Here is an 18,330-nt window from a genome sequence, read left to right as displayed (position 1 = left end):
TGTAACAACCCTGATTTTCGAGTACATGAGATCTTTTCTGAAAGTACGAATTTCTCCGGAAGATCAGTAAAGGGAACACCTCTGTTATATCATCAAGCATCTCAATCCTCATTATCATTATGTCATCCTTAAGTTTGAACCTCCTCTGAGGCAAGCTCGATAATGCAATCGCGAAGAAACTTGTTTTTGAACTGTATCGGTTGGCAGTTTTGATTCTGATTTTTGTAAATAGTCTCTGTTTGACGAACTGGACTCGATTCATGAGAGGAGAGAGATAATAGTATAATATTATCATTATATAAGTATTAGAAAATGCTTGAATGATATTATAAGGTTACCTGGTCTATTTTAGTTAAAAACAGAAAATCGGTTTAACCGGATTTACGGTTTACTGGTGCAGCTTAGCACCAGCACTCTCTGATGAATTTAGCAATACTAAGGCCTCATTATACATGTTCTATTCTCATAATAAATATGTTACTAGTGTCATTTATGCTAGTAGCTCAGAAAATAATTTTTAGAGATGTTTTTACGAGTGTTCCGATACACCTAGTTTTAGTAGTTGTACACCACAGATATTTTAATATTATTTTAATCCACCTCCAAGCCAACCAATCACAACTCACCTTACACCCCCAAGACCTCCAAGGCTGTCTCATTTCATCATTTTGGCCGAAAATAACAAGAGCGAAAAGAGAGAAACTTTCATGAAAACTTAATCTTCAAAGCTTGATTTCTTCTTAACTAAAACTCAAATCAAAATTCCGATTTCACCAAAATGATCCTCTCTTCTTCCTCTACATAACCATGTAACTTATCAAGGATGTAAATAAGGTGAGATGGCTGTCTCCCTCCCTCTTCAATTCGGTTTTCAAGGAAACATGCTTAAACAAGTGTTTTCTTGATATTCTTCCTTAGATCTCTTGCTTAGCTTGACTTGAGGGCCAAGAAACGTGAATTTCCAGAAAGTCTAAGGTGAGATATCTCTTCCTAACATACTGAGTGAGATTTGGTCAGTTGAAAGTTTTTGGATTTAGGGTTGTTTTTGATGTGATTTAGGAGGAAAAAGTGCTAAAGGACCACATGAAAGTCTAACTGAATTAGGAGTAGCAAAACAAGGTAGGGTGTCACGAAATTAATCTTGATTATTTGTGTTTGAGTTGTGTGAATGTTGTATTATTTGGCTGTGCTAAAAATTGGTTGCATATATGATTGATTCTTGGTGTAAATTTGGTGAAATTCTGATGAAATTTGATGAAATTTAAGCTTTAAAGTTCATGTTCTTGGGCAGCTGGAAAAACAAAACCCTAGAGCTTAAATTGAGGTTCAATTTGTGTTAAATTCATGTAGAAAAGATGGGGTTTTAGTGGCTGGAAATTTATTTTGAATTATGGTAAAAATCGGTTGCTGAAAAGATTGAAAAACGGGTAAAAACAGAGAAAGAATTTGAAGAACATACGAAGAACATGAAGAACACTTTGAGTGTGATGAAGAATAATGAAGAACACCTTTTAGATCTTAGAAAGGGCAAGGAAGTAAAATTTTTGGTGTTTAAGGGGTTATATGGTAATTTCTGGAAGTTAGGGTGGTTAAAGTAGAAATATTAAAAGTTACGGGTGGTAAAAAGAGAATTTTAAAAGTTAAAAGTAAAAGGTAAGTTAATTTTCGAAAATTAATGATAAAATAATAAATAATAATAAAATATTAAATAATAATATTTAATTAAAAATAATATATTAATAAAAATAATAAAATAATGTGAAAAAGGCAGTTTTCATTAAAAGCTTTAGAAAGACAACTTTAAGTGCAGAATTCTCCTAATTACTTTCATAAAACACTTAGGGAGTGGTAAGAACATATTAGTGAGGTAAAGATAAAAGAAAGATAAAAGCCAAAGAAAAGATAAAAACCAAAGAAAAAGTCTGTAACGTTTTAACAACAGAGAAACAGACAGAGACTAGCGAACGAACTAGGGCAACATAGTCAGTCCTTGAATTGCGAATAGGGTTAGGTATTATATGAAAAGTTAAACTGTTTCAGTATAGACTTAATGATCCTATACTTAGGACAGGCTAACTATTCATACCGAAATTTACATAAGCTTTAAATACATATGTTAAGCAGAGAAATCAGAGCAGAGTAGAGAAACACAGAAAATAGAGTAACCAGAGTAAAGTAAAGAGATAAAGAGAAAAAGAGTAATATAGATACAGATGAAAAGAGTAATCAGAGAAGAGAAGAGTGATACAGAGAACAGAGTAATTAAAACAGAGTAAAGAGATACAGAGAACAGAGTAATTAAAACAAAGTAAAGAGATACAGAGAAAAGAGAAACCAGAACAGAGTAAAGAGATGTAAAGAGAAGAGTAATATAATAAAGGGTTATTTATATATATATTAGTTGCTTGATGCAACCCAGAGCTATATTTATATATATATTAGTTGCTTGATGCAACCCAGAGCTATATTTATATATATATATATTAGTTGCTTGATGCAACCCAGAGCTATATTTAATTTATATTAGTTGCTTAATGCAACCCGGAGCTTCTGTAGGAAAACTAAGTTGCCTACAGCTATTTTTCGCTTCCCCAGAGCAGAGCAGAGTATATATATATTTTCCTGCAGTAAGCAGAGGCTATCTCAAATGAGCGGCTATTATTATATGCGCATTTATTTAGGAACGGAAAATCGTATTTGGGAAATCGGGATTACTCATGAACGGATAAATGTCGGGATTGCGGGCAGCCAACCGACACATGAGCTCATGGCCAGCGCTAGGGCTAGACATGCATCATTCTTGTCTGCGCATCATTCTCTGTTGCATTCCTTTCTGTGTGTGATCTACTTCTTTATGTTTGTCTGCTTGTATGCTATTTCTGTGTTTTATTTTCTTGTATTCTTTTGTTTGTGTTCTGCTTTCTGTTGTCTCTACTTTATCTTTCTATCTTTATCTTCTGTTTACTGCTTCACTATATTATGTTATTCGTCTACTAATCGACCCCAAATAAATGAACGTAACTAATAACCCTGACCCTACTAAGAACTCCCCAGTTCTTACCCCTTCTCTCTCCCTTCCCCCTTCAGATGGAAGCATGTGTTCCCTTCCGTAGTTCGCTGACGATCGTACGCAAAAAGGATTCTGCTCTAGATAGTCTTCTGAGTCTAGGATGAATATCGTTCTCTGATTATATGTATATACTGTGAGACCAGCCAAAGTCTGCACCCCATTCGTATGTGCACTTTAACCTAAATCCTATGTACGAGATTCCTATTGTGTGGCTACTTCATGAGGTACCAGAGAGAAGTCCTATGGAAAAGTCTGATCGTGTAGAGGAGTAGAAGATGATGTTCTATCTTTTGATGACGTTCCACCTAACTTGATTTTTGAAGACCTAGAACGTACTTTCCCTCGCTTTAGTAGTTTAGAGGGAATAGGTGAGTATAGAGTCTAGGCTAGCCTAGGTGCCAACTTAGGGACCTCTTGAACAAGTCAGGACCTGGGATGTTGTATGTATATGTATATAGATATTATTTAGCTATATCTAGGGGTGTTCTAACTAACAGTCTATATGCTAATAAAGGCTGAATCACCGAATGTTGTCAACTACTTGTGATGTATTTTTGTGTGGTTGTTTATAACTGTTTTATCTGTTATTACTTGTGAATTGATTATAAATGATTCTGTCTATTAATCCAAACATTTTTAGAAAAAAAAATATACCACGCAAATTAACTACGCGTCTAACAACGAATCAGGCTCATATGATAAATAATAGATAATAATCAGGAAGACAAATTGGTAGCGTTCAGTTTCCGGTATGATATAGACATATTGAAAATTGGGTCGTTACATGGGTGACGCGGTCGCGTGGTGCGCGATAAGGTCAGGTGACGCGGACGCGTGGGTCACGCGATCGCGTGGCTTGATTTGTGCGATTGGCGCGAGTACAGCCTCGCGTTCGCACAACTCTCTGTTCGAAACTTTTTTCGCCAAATTTTTTGGGTGACGCGGTCGTGTGGTCAGCGCGAACGCATCAATGGCCATTTTCTTAAAATGATGCAACCGCGTGGGGCACGCGGTCGCGTGGTAGGCCTTGGGCTTCCAGCACGAGTCTAGCCCAATTCTAGCTCAACTTTCGGCCATACACCTTTTTACGTCGATTTATAGGGACACGCGGTCACGTGGGTGACGTGGACGCGTGGGGAGGCTATTTCATGAATGACGCGGTTGCGTCAGCGACGCGGTCGCGTGGGGTCAAATTATGCTAAAGGCGTGCCTCCAGCCACACTCTCGCGTGACTCTCTGTTCAATTCTTTTCTTCCAAATGTACTGGCAACGCGGACGCGTTAATGACGCTGTTGCGTCGCGTGCGTGCTTCTTTTTTTTTTATATATATCTGAAAAAATGTAGAATACAGTGTTAATATGAATGTGATGCAAAACTCCAGGTTCAATAAAATAAAACTAAAAAACAAATAAAACTAAATAAAAATGAAAAAGGCACGATCATACCTTGGTGGGTTGTCTCCCGCCTAGCACTTTTAGTTAAAGTCCTTAAGTTGGACATTTGATGAGCTTCCTGTTATGGTGGCTTATGCTTGTATTCATCCAGGAATCCCCACTAGTTTTTGTATGTCCAGTGACCTCCGGGGTCCCAAACTAGGCATGTAAAGCCCTTAAGAAGCTTCAAACAGATTCTTAGGCTCCCGGGGTGACAAATGTCAGAGCAGATTCCAGGATCCCAAATCTTGCTTTTACACCCATTTTTTTTGGGATTTGTATTTTTCCAGCCGGGTGATAAGTAATTTGAATTCTCACTGCAGCTACCAAACAGCTTCCTAGATCCATTTAATTGAGCTCTACACTGACCTTTGCGTTTAAACTTAAAACTTCCAACTATAATGAACCTTGCAGGACAATTCTTACCATTGGCCATCTTCCTCTTACTCTTAATGCCACAAAAAGCTCTAAGTTGACCATCCGTCTCCAGTAGCCCATATTCAAGTGGAATTAGAAAGCTAAGGGATATGAATTTTACCCACTTGAATGTTGTGAAGGATGATGGCAACTTAGGGGGAGGAGTCTCCAATAACTTTGGCAAGGTGATTTCAAGCTCCACTCCCTTGTGCTCTTTGACAACTTCCACCTCTTTGCAAGTTTCTTCAATATCAACATCTTCCTCTTGGTAGCTTTCTTCCAATTCAATCTCTTCTTCATTGTTCACCAAGGGCATGAGAGGCTGTGCTTCTTCTTCTTGAATCTCCATCTCTTGATCGACCTCTTCCAAGTCCTTAATCATGACATGCCTTGGAGGTTGTATACCCTCATCAACATCAAATGCAACCGTCTTGAAAGGAGGTTCTATGTCTTGACTTTCCCATGGAGGTTCAGCATCTCCTAAGTCTTCAACCACTTCTTCCTCTTCAATAATTACAGCTTCCTCCACTTGTTCCAGTACAAAGTCATGTTCCGTACTGTCCACTGGAGTTTCTAGTATCTCCTTCATGCTACGTTCTTCATTAGATTGTCCACATGAAGCCATGAGGATTCCTTGAGTGTTTGAACATCGGAAAGTGATAAACCACTATTTTATAATTTATATTGTGTTTAATTGTGTGGTTTTGTCATGATCCTTACCCACTTATTCATCAATTTAGCAAGCATTTAGATTTTCTTCCTAAATTTATTACATGTTTGAAAATTGCTTCCTAGAGACTCTAATTATTTAATTTTAATTCTCCTTTATTCCATTCGATGCCGTGATCTGTGTGTCAAGTGTTTCAGGCTTTATAGGGCATGAATGAGATGGAGATTGGAGAGGAAGCTAGAAAAAATGGAAGGAACACAAGAATTTGAGGAGATAACCAGCGAGAAGTGACGCGGTCGCATGGCTCATGCGACCGCCCGCCATGCGACCGCGCGAAGGAGCGCAAATCGCAGTGACGCGGCCGTATGGCTTGCGCGGCCGCGCGGATTGCAAAGCGCAAGCGACGCAGTAGCGTGGACGACGCGAACGCGTGGAGAGGAAAAAGCGCAAGCGACGCGTCCGCATGGACGACGCGATCGTGTGACATGTGCGATCTGCATAATCTGCAGAATTCACTGGGGGCGATTTTGGACCTTATTTCGGCCCAGTTTTCGGCCCGGAACAGCAGACTAGAGTAAGAGAATATGCAAAAACAACAAACACATTCATTCAGTAGTTTGAGATCTAGTTTTTCACTTTCTTAGGTTTTTTTTCTCTCTAGTTTTTAGAATTTTAATTTTCAATTGGCCTTAGCATTGGAACATTGAGAAGAGTTATTTCCTCATCAAGACTTCATCATTCTAGTTTGTTCTCTTAACTTGGTTTTATTCTTCCATGTTCTTTGTTATGTTCAATTTTGTCATTCAGATACTTTTATGATTAATTAACGCAAGGATTATTTCTTTTTAATTCAATTTTAATTCCAATAATCATGTATTCTTTTAATTCCCTTTTATGTGTTATGGATTTATTATTTACAATGCGTGAGTAGTTTCATTACTTGATGGGGAATTGATTGAAAAGGAACTCTTGAGTTGGAAGGATTGAAAGAAAATTTGTAATTGGGTTAATTGTTGAATTGCTATCCTGTCACCAACGTCAATCCCTTTGAACTAAGTGGGTTGTAACTCGTGAACGGATCTAGTAATCCAACTTGTTTGACTTTTCCTTACCTAGTAAAGGATAACTAAACAGAGTAACTGTTAATTATAAATCAATCTTAAAAATCACTCCATCAATGATAGAGATTCTAACTAATCAATTCCCAGTCAAGGCTTTTATTCATATCATTTAATTTCCATCAGTTTACACTCCAATTTACTTACCTCAATTTCTTCGAACCTCTGATTAATAAGATAGCACCCTTCTCTGCAACTCGTTGGGAGACGACCTGGGACTTAAAACTCCCAGTAATTTTGATTTAAACTCTTTGTGACACATTTCTAAATTGATAGGCAGATTTTCGATGAATTAAGAACTATACTTGCAACGTATCAATTTTAATAATTTTTTTTAATTCATCAACTTCTGCTTCCCATCAATTTTTGGCGTCGTTGCCGGGGAGTTGCAATAGAGTGCTAATTTTATTAATTAGAATTTATTTATTTTCATTTTATTTAATTTTGCTACTATGAGCTGCATGTTTCTTCCGTCAAATGACGCGTTCACTTCCTGATCCGCGCTTGCTAATATTCGATCCTGAAATTGAAAGAACAATTTCACGAATAAGGCGAGAACAGCGTAGGTTAGCCCGCTCTGAGGGCGGATCTGAAAGTGAATCTGAGGAAGAAACCAACCCCCGTTCTACTGATTCGGTTGTTTTACGTGCAGAAAACATGGCAGTTAGAAGAGTTACCATTCAGGAGGAAGGAGCTCTTGATTTTACAATGCAACCGTTTCAAGCGCATCATCCAGCGGTAGCTACGGATTTTGAAATAAAGACCGCACTGTTAAATTTGATGCCCAAGTTTCATGGCCTACCTGCTCAAGAGCCTATCAAGCACTTGAGAGATTTCCAGGCAGCCTGTTCTACTGTCAGGCGTGATGGCACTAATGAAACTTCAATTCTGCTGAAAGCTTTTCCGTTCTCTCTTGAGGGAAAAGTAAGAGAGTGGTACTACACTCAACCTATAGCAAATGTATCTAACTGGGATACACTCAGAAAGGAGTTTCTGAAGAAATTCTTTCCATCTGAAGTTACTGATAAACTAAAAAAGGATATCTCTACAATAGTTCAGGATGACAATGAGACTCTCTTTGAAAACTGGGAGTGCTTCAATAATCTTCTGGAAGCATGCCCCCACCACATGATTGACAAGATCGTGCTACTCAGCTATATCACACAAGGTATGAGGCCCCGAGATAAGACCACATTGGAAAGTGCCAACAATGAGTCTATGAAGAAGTACAAGACCACTGATGAAGCTTGGCAATTGATCAGTGATTTAGCTGAATCTACTCGGAACCACAGACAGAAGCAAGGCCGTTCAAAAGCCGTTGCAGAAGTATCTTCTGGCAGAGAGACTGCTGCTCTAACTCAAAGCATCTGTGAGATGACCAACCTGCTGAAGCAAATGCAGTTGAATCAACAAGCTCAGCAAACTCAACCGCAGCAAAACCAACAACTAGTCCCACAAAGAATTTGCAAAATTTGTGCTGATTACAGCCATTACACTGATGAATGCCCGCAGCTCCAACAAGAAGACAACATGGTGGCATCCACTCACAACTTCTATGACCGCCCCAACTAAGGGTACAATCAAAGTGGAAATAATAACCATGGATGGCAGCATAATTCAAACCAGAATTGGAGGGACAACAATAACAGGGGAGGCAGAGATAATCAGGGAAATCAGAGGTGGAATAATAACAACAACAGGCAGCAAAATCAACCTTACCGAGCACCTCACCTGAGGCAAAACCAAGGACCACCGAACAATCAGCAGCAAACCTCTCAATTTACTCATTCTTCTGTATCTTCTAATGAAGATTTATTACAAGCTTTTGAGAAAAGACAACTGGCCATGGAAAGTACCATCGTGAACAGTATTAATGCCAGTCTGAATGGTCTCACCTCTACTCTGCAAGCTTTTATCACACAGCTTAGTTCAGCACGAAATTCCAGTAACCAACCTTCAAGCACCACTGGAATCCCCTCTCAACCATTACCCAATCCAAAGGGAGGCATTAATGCCATCACCCTGAGGTCTGGAACTACACTGCAGGAGAGGAATCAGGAGGAACCAAGCTCACCAGAATACGCCTCAGCTGAAGAGGTGGTGGAAATCGAAGATGTTGAAGAGGAAGAGGATATACAGGACATAGATGTAGAAGAGATAGCTCAACCACAAGAAGAAGCACCAAAAGGCGCAGGCACCATAGAATCCACTGTTCCCATTCCATTTCCACAGCTTGCAAGGAAGCCCAGGAAGCAGCTGGAACCTGATCCTAAAATGGTAGAGATATTCAAAAAGGTCGAGGTAACTGTCCCCCTTTTTGATGTTATTCAGCAGGTACCTAAATATGCAAAGTTTCTAAAAGACTTATGTATCCATAAAGATAAGATTAATGAATTAGAAACTATTCCTTTAGGTAGTTCTATATCTGCTTTAATGGGAGGATTACCTGAAAAATGTAGTGATCCAGGTCCTTGCATAGTTAGTTGTACTATTGGTAGTGTAGTAATTTATGATTGCATGTGTGATTTAGGAGCATGTGTCAGTATAATGCCTTTGTCCATATATGATGTTTTGAGGCTCCCTCCCTTAAAAAGGTCGGCAGCTCGTTTTGTGTTAGCAGATAAAAGCATTATTACAGTGGCTGGAGTTGCTGAAGATGTTTTGGTGAACATTAAAGGGCTCACATTTCCCACTGATTTTTATATCTTGGAGATGCCCCATAATGATTCAGATAAGCCATCATCAATCCTACTTGGAAGACCATTCCTGAAAACATCAAAATTCAAATTGGATGCTTTTTCAGGAACATACTCCTTTGAAATAGATGGCTGCATAGTGATCTTCAATCTGAATAGAGTCATTGACAACCCCCCAGAAGATCGTTCTATCTTCCAGTGTGATGTCATAGACGAAAGTGTGGCTGAAGTTCAAAAAGAAGAGTTTGAAGAGAGGCACACTGGACAAGGTCCAAGTGTGGGGACCCTCTTAACTGACAATGCGGGCACTTCGCCATTTTCACAAGCCCCAGATAATCCAGAGCCTGCCCATGATCAAAAGTTAGAATTGAAACCTCTCCCTCCACATCTCAAATATGCTTATCTCGAGGATGAGCAGAAGCTTCCGGTTATTATTGCAAGAGAACTGACTTCTCAACAAGAAGAGCAGTTACTTGATGTGCTAAGGAAGCATAAGAAGGCAATTGGGTGGAGTTTGGCAGACATAGTGGGAATCAACCCTCAAGTATGCGAGCACAGAATATTTTTGGAAGAGGGAGCAAGACCTGTCCGTCAACCCCAAAGGAGATTGAATCCCACCATCTTGGAAGTTGTCAAAAAGGAGGTGACTAGACTATTGGAGGCCGGTATCATATATCCCATTTCAGACAGTGAATGGGTAAGCCCAGTACAAGTGGTGCCCAAGAAGTCCGGAGTCACTACCGTGAAGAATGAGCATGGAGAGTTCATAGCAACTAGAGTTCAGAATGCTTGGAGAGTCTGCATTGATTACAAGCGTCTCAACCAAGCTACCCGTAAGGATCACTACCCACTTCCATTCATTGATCAAATGCTGGATCGCCTGTCAGGTAAATCACATTATTGCTTTCTAGATGGTTACACATGTTATTTCCAGATTCATATAGCTCCTGAGGATCAGGAAAAGACTACTTTTACATGTCCTTTTGGGACTTACGCCTATAAGAGAATGCCCTTTGGCTTGTGCAATGCACCAGCTACTTTCCAAAGGTGCATGATGAGTCTTTTCTCTGATCTTACTGAGGACTGTATGGAAGTTTTTATGGACGATTTCAGCGTTTATGGTGATTCTTTTACCCTTTGCTTAGATGGATTATCTAGAGTATTAGATAGATGTATTAATACAAACCTTGTACTGAATTTCGAAAAATGCCACTTTATGGTAAAACAAGGGATTGTATTAGGACATGTGGTATCTAATAATGGTATTTCTGTGGACCCAGCAAAAGTGAATGTTATTTCTAGTACACCTTACCCCTCGTCTGTGAGGGAAATCCGTTCGTTCCTTGGCCATGCAAGTTTCTACAGGAGATTTATTAAGGACTTTAGTAAGGTGGCACTTCCCTTATCCAGATTACTGCAGAAGGACATTGAGTTCGAGTTCAGTAAGGATTGCAAACAAGCATTTGATAAGCTGAAGACTGCTCTAACTCAAGCCCCAATTGTGAGAGGACCCGACTGGAGCCAGCCGTTTGAAATCATGTGGATGCTTCCAACCATGCAGTAGGAGCAGCGCTGGCTCAGCGTGAAGGTAAGGATCCTTTTGTTATTGCCTATACGTCTAAGACTTTAGACACTGCCCAGTCCAATTATACTACTACTGAGAAAGAACTTCTTGCTATTGTTTTTGCTCTGGATAAATTCCGGGCCTATTTACTTGGTACCAAAGTAGTAGTGTATTCGGACCACGCAGCTCTAAAGTATCTATTAGCTAAAAAGGAGTCCAAACCAAGACTTATACGTTGGATACTGCTGCTACAAGAATTTAATTTAGAAATAAAGGATAGGAGTGGTAATCAGAATTTAGTAGCAGACCACTTGAGTCGGCTTGAACATATTAAGGATGATTCTACTCCTATAGATGATAATTTTCCTTTTGATAACCTACAAGTAGTATCTGAGGTAGTCCCTTGGTATGCACCTGTTGCTAATTATTTAGTTAGCCGCACATTTCCTCCAGATTTTTCTAAACATCAAAGAGACAAGCTGAAAAGTGAGTCTAAATATTATATATGGGATGACCCATATTTATGGAGATGTGGTGCTGACCAGATAATTAGACGTTGTGTGCCTCAATCAGAATTCCAGTCTATTTTAGAGGCCTGTCACTCATCTAAGAGTGGAGGACATTTTGGCCCTCAACGAAAAGCTAGAAAGATCTTAGACTGTGGATTCTGGTGGCCTACTCTTTTTAGAGACGCTGCTGAGTTTCGCAAATCTTGTATCCTATGCCAAAAATTTGGTAATATATCCAGGAGGGATGAGATGCCTCAACACTATATGCTTTTCTGTGAAATTTTTGATGTATGGGGCATTGACTTCATGGGTCCATTTCCAAATTCTAATGGATATTTTTATATATTGTTAGCTGTGGATTATGTTTCCAAATGGGTGGAAGCAATTCCTACCCGCACTGACGATGCTAACACTATTGTTTTCTTTGTGAGAAACCACATTATATGCCGTTTTGGATCACCACGAGCGATTGTGAGCGATCAAGGCACCCATTTTTGTAACAAGAGACTAACAGGATTGATGAAGAAGCATGGGATAATCCATAAATTTGCAACAGCTTACCATCCCCAAACTAATGGGCAAGCCGAGGTGTCGAACAGAGAAATTAAGCGTATCTTACAAAAGATAGTGAAGCCTCATAGAAAAGACTGGAGCACCAGGCTACAAGATGCACTGTGGGCATATAGAACAGCATACAAGACACCCATTGGGATGTGTCCCTTTCGCTTAGTTTATGGAAAAGCTTGCCATCTCCCAGTTGAAATCGAACACAGAGCCTTCTGGGCAGTTAAAGAGTGCAACATGGAAATTGAGAAGGCCGGAGCTGAAAGGAAGTTGCAACTGCAGGAACTGGAGAACCTTCACCTAGAAGCTTATGAGAATTCCAGAATTTGCAACGAAAGGATGAAAGCTGTGCATGATCAAAACATCAAGGAGAAAGAATTTCAACCTGGAGATTTCGTCCTCCTTTATAAATCTCGACTAAGGCTAATGCCCGGTAAATTAAGATCAAAATGGGAAGGTTCATACATAGTAGAGAAGGCTGAACCGTACGAAGTTTATCACCTAAGCCATCCTTCAAGCTCTGAACTTATTAAGGTTAATGGACACCGCCTGAAGCTGTACCATAGTGAGAAGGTGCCGAAAAGCAAGGAGCTTGAGATCCTCCACTTGGAAGATCCCCACATAGCAGCAGATTGAGCTAGTGGAGCGTCCAACTTACGGACGTTAAAGCAAAGTGCTTGGAGGGAGACAACCCACTGCGGTATGATCGTTCTTTTCTTCACTTTTAGTTTTTTTTTTCTTCTTCAATAACTCTTCTCCTTATTAATACTTTCATGCTTTTACACCTACATGTCCTTATATTTCTTTTAAAAAAAAAAAAATTTTCGCCGCGCGACGCGATCGCACCAGCGACGCGTCTGCGTGGCAAGGGGAGTAAAGAAAAATAAAAATAAACAGAAAGTTACGCAGGAGCAGCGCTGGAGTCGTGCCAATGGCACAAATTACCCTACGCGACCGCGTCGCTGACGCAACTCCGTCGCATGGAAATCATGGCCTCCCACGCGTCCGCGTGCCCTAAGTTTTCGACGTAAAAGGGTGCACAGTCGCATTCTGTGCGAGAGTGATGCTGGATTGGTGCTGGAAGCACAATCCTTGTCACGCGACCGCGTCGCTGACGCGGCCGCGTCACTGGTATGCGAAATTGTTACTCAGGTTGTGAATTATTGTTCGAAATTGATTCCCTGGCGATGGCACCAAAAACGGATGCACAGAACCATGGTCTAAACATATCTTCACAACTTCGCATAACTAACCAGCAAGTGCACTGGGTCATCCAAGTAATAAACCTTACGTGAGTAAGGGTCGATCCCACGGAGATTGTTGGTATGAAGCAAGCTATGGTCACCTTGTAAATCTCAGTCAGGCGGATATAAAATAGTTATGGAGTTTTCGAAATTAATACTAAAATAAGGATAGAAATACTTATGTAAATCATTGGTGAGAATTTCAGATAAGCGTATGGAGATGCATTCATTCCTCTGAACCTCTGCTTTCCTGCTGTCTTCATCCAATCAGTCTTACTCCTTTCTATGGCTGGCTTTGTGTAAGGATGTCACCGGTGCCAATGGTTACTTTCAATCCTCTCGGGAAAATGGTCCAAATGCTCTGTCACAGCACGGCTAATCATCTGGAGGCATCACCCTTGTCGTTGGTTGCATCCTATTCCTTTCTGTGAAAATGGTCCGATCCGCTGTCACTGCATGGCTAATCATCTTGGAGGTTCTCGATCATACTGGAATAGAATTTATTATCCTTTTACGTCGGTCACTACGCCCATCACTCGTGAGTTTGAAGTTCGTCACAGTCATTCAATCACAGAGTCCTACTCGGAATACCACGGACAAGGTTTAGACTTTTCGGACTCTCATGAATGCCGCCATCAATCTAGCTTATACCACGAAGATTCTGATTAAGAGATCTAAGAGATACTCATTCAATCTTAATCTATGGAGTGCAGAAACTCTACCGTTGAAAATACATAAGTAGTGAAGGTCCAGGCATGGCCGAATGGCCAGCCCCCAAACGTGATCAATAGATCAAAAGATAATCCAAAGATTCAAAGATGTCTAATACAATAGTAAGAAGTCCTATTTATACTAAACTAGCTACTAGGGTTTACAGAATTAAGTAATTGATGCATAAATCCACTTCCGGGCCCACTTGGTTTGTGCTTGGGCTGAGCTTGAAGTCTACATGTGGAGAGGTCATTCTTGGAGTTGAACGCCAGCTTTTGTGCCATTTTGGGCGTTGAACTCCACTTTGCAACTTGTTTCTAGCGCTGGACGCCAGAATTGGGCAGAGAGCTGGCATTGAACGCCAGTTTGCGTCGTCTAAACTCGGACAAAGTATGGACTATTATATATTTCTGGAAAGCCCTAGATGTCTACTTTCCAACGCAATTGGAAGCGCGCCATTTGGAGTTTTGTAGCTCCAGAAAATCCATTTTGAGTGCAGGGAGGTCAGAATCCAACAGCATCAGCAGTCCTTCTTCAACCTCTGAATCTGATTTTTGCTCAAGTCCCTCAATTTCAGCCAGAAAATACCTGAAATCACAGAAAAATACAAAAACTCATAGTAAAGTCCAGAAATGTGAATTTAACATAAAAACTCATGAAAACATCCCTAAAAGTAACTAGATTCTACTAAAAACATACTAAAAATAATGCCAAAAAGCGTATAAATTATCCGCTCATCACAACACCAAACTTAAATTGTTGCTTGTCCCCAAGCAACTGAAAATCAAATAGGATAAAAAGAAGAGAATATACTATATATTCCAAACTATCAATGAAACATAGCTCCAATCAGATGAGCGGGACTTGTAGCTTTTTGCCTCTTGAATAGTTTTGGCATCTCACTTTATCCATTGAAGTTCAGAATGATTGGCTTCTATAGGAACTCAGAGTTCAGATAGTGTTATTGATTCTCCTAGTTCAGTATGATGATTCTTGAACACAGCTATTTTATGAGTCTTGGCCGTGGCCCTAAGCACTTTGTTTTCCAGTATTACCACCGGATACATAAATGCCACAGACACATAATTGGGTGAACCTTTTCAGATTGTGACTCAGCTTTGCTAAAGTCCCCAATTAGAGGTGTCTAGGGTTCTTAAGCACACTCTTTTTTTTTGCTTTGGACCTTGACTTTAACCGCTCAGTCTCAAGTTTTCACTTGACACCTTCACGCCATAAGCACATGGTTAGGGACAGCTTGGTTTAGCCGCTTAGGCTAGGATTTTATTCCTTTAGGCCCTCCTATCCACTGATGCTCAAAGCCTTGGGATCCTTTTTATTACCCTTGCCTTTTGGTTTTAAGCGTCATTGGCTTTTTGATCTTGCCTCTTGGTTTTAAGAGCTTTTGGCTTTTTCTGCTTGCTTTTTCTTTTTTCTTTCTATTTTTTTTTCTGCAAGCTTTGTTCTTTCCTGCTTTTTCTTTCTTCAAGAATCATTTTTATGATTTTTCAGATTATCAAATAACATGTCTCCTTGTCATCATTCTTTCAAGAGCCAACATATTTAACATTCTTAAACAACAACTTCAAAAGACATATGCACTGTTCAAGCATTCATTCAGAAAACAAGAAGCATTGTCACCACATCAATATAATTAAACTAAGTTCAAGGATAAATTCGAAACTCATGTACTTCTTGTTCTTTTGAATTAAAACATTTTTCATTTAAGAGAGGTGATGGATTCATAGGACACTCATAACTTTAAGACATAGTTATTAACTAATAATGATCATGTAATGAAGACACAAACATAGATAAGCACTTTAACATAGAGAAAACGAAAAACAGAAAGTGAGAACAAGGAATGAGTCCACCTTAGTGATGGTGGCGTTTTCTTCTTGAGGAACCAATGATGTCCTTGAGCTCTTCTATGTCTCTTCCTTGTCTTTGTTGCTCCTCCCTCATTGCTTTTTGATCTTCTCTTATTTCATGAAGGATGATGGAGTGCTCTTGATGTTCCACCCTTAGTTGTCCCATGTTGGAACTTAATTCTCCTAGGGAGGTGTTGATTTGCTCCCAATAGTTTTGTGGAGGAAAATGCATACGAGGCATCCCCGGGATCTCATGGTGATGAGCTTCCTGCGCCTCTTGAGCTCCATGAATGGGCTCTCTTGCTTGCTCCATCTTTTTCTTAGTGATGGGCTTCTCCTCCTCAATGTGAATGTCTCCTTCTATGGAAGCTCCAGCTGAGTAACATAGATGGCAGATAAGATGAGGAAAAGCTAGCCTTACCCCAGGAGAGGGCTTTTCGGCTATTTTGTAGAGTTCAAGGGAGATGACTTCATGAACCTCTACTTCTTCTCCAATCATGATGCTATGGATCATGATGGCCCGATCCACAGTAACTTCAGATCGGTTGCTAGTGGGGATGATGGAGCGTTGGATGAACTCCAACCATCCTCTAGCCACAGGCTTGAGGTCCAATTTTCTTAGTTGAACCGGCTTGCCTTTGGAGTCAATCTTCCATTGAGCTCCTTCCACACATATGTCCATGAGGACTTGGTCCAACCTTTGATTAAAGTTGACCCTTCTAGTGTAGGGGCGTTCATCTTCTTGCATCATAGGCAAGTTAAACGCCAACCTCACATTTTCCGGACTAAAATCCAAGTTTTTCCCCCGAACCATTGTAACATAGTTCTTTGGATCCGGGTTCTTACTTTGATCATGGTTCTTGGTGATCCATGCATTGGCATAGAACTCTTGAACCGTTAGGATGCCGACTTGTTGGATGGGATTTGTTAGAACTTCCCAACCTCTTCTTTGAATTTCATGTTGGATCTCCGGATACTCATTTCTTTTGAGTTTGAAAGGGACCTCAGGGATCACCTTCTTCTTGGCCACAACATCATAGAAGTGGTCTTGATGAGCTTTGGAGATGAATCTTTCCATCTCCCATGACTCGGAGGTAGAAGTTTTTGTCTTCCCTTTCCCTTTTCTAGAGGATTCTCCGGTCTTAGGTGCCATCAATGGTAATGGAAAAACAAAAAGCTTATGCTTTTACCACACCAAACTTAGAATATTGCTCGCCCTCGAGCAAGAAAATAAAGAATTAGATGAAGAAGAAGAAGAAAAGATGGAGAAGAGGGGGGAGGTGTGTTTCGGCCAAGAAGAGAAGAGAGGGTTGTATTGTGTGAAAATGAGGAAGAAGGGAAGGCTTTATATAGGGAAGGGAGGGGGGGTTAAGGTTCGGCCATATGGGTGAGTTTGGGTGGGAAATTGATTTGAATTTTAAAGGTAGGTGGAGTTTATTGGGTAGGTTTATGGGGAAGAGTGGGTGGATGTGAGTGGCGAAGGGTTAATAGGGAAGAGAGATGGAGGTAATAGGTGAAGGGTTTTGGGGAAGAGTGTTTATTGGGAATAGAGGATGATTGAGAAGAGAGAAGAGAGTTAGTGGAGGTAGGTGGGGATCCTGTGGGGTTCACAGATCCTGAGATGATCGGGTGGGGTCCACAGATCCTGAGGTGTTCAAGGATTTACAACTTTGCACCAAATTAGGCATGTAAAATGCCCTTGCACACAACTCTGGGCGTTCAGCGCCAGGTTGGTGCCCATTTTGGGCGTTCAACGCCCATTTGTTGCCCATTTCTGGCGTTGAACGCCAGAACCATGCTTGTTCTAGGCGTTCAGCGCTAGCTCTTCTCCAGGGTGCAATTCTGGCGTTCAGCGCCCAGATGCTGCCCATTTTGGGCGTTCAGCGCCCAGATACTGCCCTTTTTGGGCGTTCAGCGCCAGAACCATGCTCTGTTCTGGCATTGAACGCCAAGCAGGTGCTTCCTCCAGGGTGTGGTTTTTCTTCCACTATTTTTGATTCTGTTTCTAAATTTTTCGTTTATTTTGTGACTCCACATGATCATGAACCTAAGAAAACATGAAAAACAAAAATAAAATTAGATAAATAAACATTGGGTTGCCTCCCAACAAGCACTTCTTTAATGTCAATAGCTTGACAGTGGGCTCTCATGGAGCCTCACAGATGTGCAGAGCTTTGTTGAGACCTCTATGTCACAGTAAAGAGGTTCCTTATTGTTAGTAGAAGAAGAAAAGAAATAGGGGTGAAGAAGAATGAAGAATCCAAACACAAAGGTGATGATAGGAGCAGAGATGTCAGATGAAGAGAAGTGTTAGTAGATGAATAAATAAATAGAAGGGGATGAGAGGAGAATTTTCGAAAATAATTTTGGAAAAAGGTTAGTAGTTTTTCGAAAATTCAAATAAAAAATAAAATAATTAGTCTAATTAAAAAGAAATTTTTGAAAAAGAGGGAAGATTTTTTCGAA

At 40.2% G+C, this 18,330-nt stretch overlaps 1 non-coding gene across 1 annotated transcript; it reads right to left on the bottom strand.

Moving 5' to 3' along the window:
- Positions 1-7,734: 7,734 nt before the first annotated feature.
- Positions 7,735-7,842, bottom strand: LOC112731620 (small nucleolar RNA R71). Its single transcript, XR_003167392.1, has one exon. It is a non-coding gene; the product is annotated as a small nucleolar RNA R71 (small nucleolar RNA).
- Between the last annotated feature and the right edge of the window lie 10,488 nt (positions 7,843-18,330).

This window comes from Arachis hypogaea, chromosome 12 (genome assembly GCF_003086295.3).
Source record: "Arachis hypogaea cultivar Tifrunner chromosome 12, arahy.Tifrunner.gnm2.J5K5, whole genome shotgun sequence".
Taxonomy (NCBI): domain Eukaryota; kingdom Viridiplantae; phylum Streptophyta; class Magnoliopsida; order Fabales; family Fabaceae; genus Arachis; species Arachis hypogaea.
This window is presented reverse-complemented; position numbering and strand designations above follow the sequence as displayed.